The sequence below is a fragment of the Cicer arietinum genome, chromosome 6, assembly GCF_000331145.2.
Source record: "Cicer arietinum cultivar CDC Frontier isolate Library 1 chromosome 6, Cicar.CDCFrontier_v2.0, whole genome shotgun sequence".
NCBI classification, from domain to species: domain Eukaryota; kingdom Viridiplantae; phylum Streptophyta; class Magnoliopsida; order Fabales; family Fabaceae; genus Cicer; species Cicer arietinum.
This window is the reverse complement of record NC_021165.2, coordinates 299,252-302,702: the sequence shown is the minus strand read 5'-3', so window position 1 is coordinate 302,702 and position 3,451 is coordinate 299,252. Positions and strand designations below refer to the sequence as shown.

General features: G+C 25.9%; 1 protein-coding gene across 1 annotated transcript in view; it reads left to right on the top strand.

Annotated features, from left to right (window-relative positions):
* Positions 1 to 2,046: 2,046 nt before the first annotated feature.
* LOC101492776 (cytochrome c oxidase assembly protein COX11, mitochondrial) overlaps positions 2,047 to 3,451 on the top strand; it is a 5,300-nt gene continuing 3,895 nt past the window's right edge. The window contains exon 1 of the mRNA XM_012716556.3: positions 2,047 to 2,158. The gene's annotated coding sequence lies outside the window, so the exon portion shown is untranslated. The remainder of the gene's footprint in view (positions 2,159 to 3,451) is intronic.

Genomic DNA, 3,451 nt, shown 5'->3' with positions numbered 1-3,451 from the left:
CAATAATAGGCTTGTACTTGAAAAACAAAATCTTGCATGCTTTGAAATGTATGTAAACTCTTTGAAACAAAAGAGATTTATCAAAGTTTACTATATAATTTTCACCTCATCCTTATTACAATTGTAAACTTAATTAACTTTACAATTGATTCAAAATTTGATCTCAATAATTGATGACAATAATAATAAAAATAAAAAATAAAAGACTAAAGTGAATATTAAATAAAAGATAAAAGACCAAAATTGTATTTAAGTCAAAAAAATAATTGACTTTGTAACATGTGTGTATAAGGAAGTCTTGTCACACAAACCATTTAGAATTAAAAGCATAACACATACATGTAATAAAATGGATTTAAGGTAAACCACCATTTTAGTCATATATGATGTTGTCATTTTGGTCTCCGACTCAGCAAAAACTCAAATTAATATTCAAATAATTAAAATATTTTATTAAACTGACCATTATAACGCTAATATTCAAAATGGATTCAAAATATTTTTATAATATTCAAAATAATTCGTGACCATTATAATGCTAAAGATTAAACTGATAAACATTTTGATAGTTCGATGATTGATTTTTTTTTTTTTTTACTGAATTAGAAATTAAAATGACAATGTCATACATTTTCAGATATTAAAATGATGATTTATTTGATGAATTTAATATGGAATGGTGATTTACTTGATGAATTAAATATGGACAAATTTAATTTAAAATACATTGTAAAGAAAATCACACTCAACTTGAAAAAATTATTCGAATTAATTATTTCATCAACCAAAGCGTATTCACAAAGTAAATTTATATATCAAGCCTTTTGAAATTAAAACAGCACTATGAACATTTGTTAATTTCAAACCTTCGGATAACATATACTACTAATTAAGCCCATTGGGCTCTCATCAGGTTGGTCTCCTATAATTTTTTTAAAAAAATAAAACCATGAAAATTCACATGTATTTTAATGTTTGATGAGTTAGATAAATATAAATTCAGACACATTTGTCATGTCAATATGTTTCATACTATGACATTTAAAAATATGTCATATCAATATTTTTTATTGACATAAATTGTAAAAAGTATGAAAGTCGAGAGACCAAAATAACTAATTTTAAAAAATTAGATTATTTTTATGACTCTGATGTAATAAAAAGATCAAAGTGTAATTAAGTCAATTAAATAATAAAATAAGTAGACAAATAAATTATAATATAAGCTACAAAAGTTTGATAAATTAGTGATTTTGAGTTTGAATAAAAAAAATGAACAAAGTTTTTCTGCGTATGCAATTATACTGAAATTGAGAAATTAATATCTGATGTGATGCGTATTAGAACATGAGAATACCCATCCATATACTCTCTCAATCTCTCCTATAACTCTCTTTTTTTGAAAATACCATTAGAACATGAAAATACTATTAGAACATTTTGACAATTTTAAAATTTTGAAAGTTTTGGAAAATTTGACTTCAAAAATTGTGTTCCACCAAATTTTTTAAATGTGTTTTAAATTTTTTGAAAAAATTGCATTTTTTAAGTATCGTATTAAACCAAATTTACGAAATGATTTTAAAAATTATTAAAAATTTTTATTTTAAAAAGTTTTGTGCTCATCCAAATTTTTGAAATGCTTTTTAAAATTTTTTAAAAATTGCATTTCGAAAATTTCATATTCAATCAAATTTTATAGGGATAATTTCTGATACAAAAATTTCACAGTTTAAAATTCTCGATATACAAATTATACCACCAGTATTTTTACAATTTTCGATAATATTAAGTTGTGAATAAGATTTTTAGGAAAATAATCTAATGAGGGATAAGATTTTGGACTATTTTTTTTTTATGAAAATAAAAAGACTAAAATTGGACTTTTTTACATTTTGGGAGGGTATAAATCAAATTATGGGGTACAAAATTTAATTTTTTAATTCTATTTATAAATAACATTCACTAATGGGCTAATAGGCCCAACAATATCATAACATTTTCTTGCTTCTGTTTTTGTTCTATCGTCTCTTACTATTCCATCTACCCTTTCACCTAATACTCCAAAACCATCGCGCAAGACAAACCTTCAATCTTCGGCCAGCGTTTTCCGGCAATCCGGCACCGTACTTCCTTCATTTTCAATCGTTTATTTCTGGTTCATTCCTTTTCATCTTTACCAAGTTTTTTCCTCTTATTTATTCTTCTTTTATGTTGTTTCAATTTTTTGTTTTGATTGTTTTTTTGAACATTTTAGTTTAATTTTGAATGTTTTTCTGGTGTGCTGTTTCACTGAATTATTATTCTTCTATTATGTTGATTTTTTTTCAAACATCGTGCCTATTTTGTGAAGGAGGAGGAGAAGGGATTTTTTTCAAAAATTGTGACTTGATTTTTTTCTCTAATTTGAGATTGATTTTCATGTGGATTTTGCACTGTAGCCTTGAAATCGTGACTTACAAATGATTTTTTTTAAAGAATCTTAATTATAATGAATAAATTATTAATGTTTTTGCAAAGAAAAAATATAATATAACTGGGTTTCATTTTTATAGTTCGCCCAAGGCACCAAATATCTTAGGACCTGCCTATAACAAAGTTGTACCAATGTATCCAATCCCGTCATATATATTATAACATATATTATAAGGTAGATATATAATTGTGATATTTTAGTAACTAATGTAACAAAGGGCAAAACTTAATAAAGTGGCAGTGGCATAATAGGGAGTTATGATTTTATGCATGTATAAAACTTTGTTATGTTGATAGTGTATATTGATAGTGACACCGACACATTATTGATAATAATTTGAGAAAATAAATTAATTGAATGTAATCAGTGTGTAAGTGTTGGATATCGGGATGGGATGTCGATCAAAAGTGTCGGTACTACAGAGATTAAATCTATTTTTTGTTATAGGCAAATTACCTCCCGCAGTCTCTTACCTTAATGCCGTGCAACAATTCAATTAAAATTAAGACAAATGATCAAATCATTACTTAAAATTAAGTGAAGGATCAATTCAGGGGAAAAAAAAGATAAATGATTACAATGTTACCTGAAATTAAGTTAAAGGACCGCGAGAGGTATTTTGTCCTTATTATACTGAGAACACAAATAACTTAATCCCTACTTTATAGGAACAATTTCTACATAACTTCTAAGACACTGACACATTGCATTGTTTAAGAGCATTGCTGCATTGGCTTCTATTTTGTTTGTGTATTGTGCAGTGCATTCATGTTTTGATTATTTTCCTGATTCCTATTGGTTATATTAATAAAAAAGACTCATTTCATGTATTTTGGTCCTTATATAAACTTTACATATATAGATTTTTTGGTAAAAGTTTATTATTTACCCAAACATTTCTAGACACTGCTCTACAAAAGTTCACCCTTGTTTCTTTTCTTGCAGATAGTACTGGATATCCTGTTATTGTAGGGA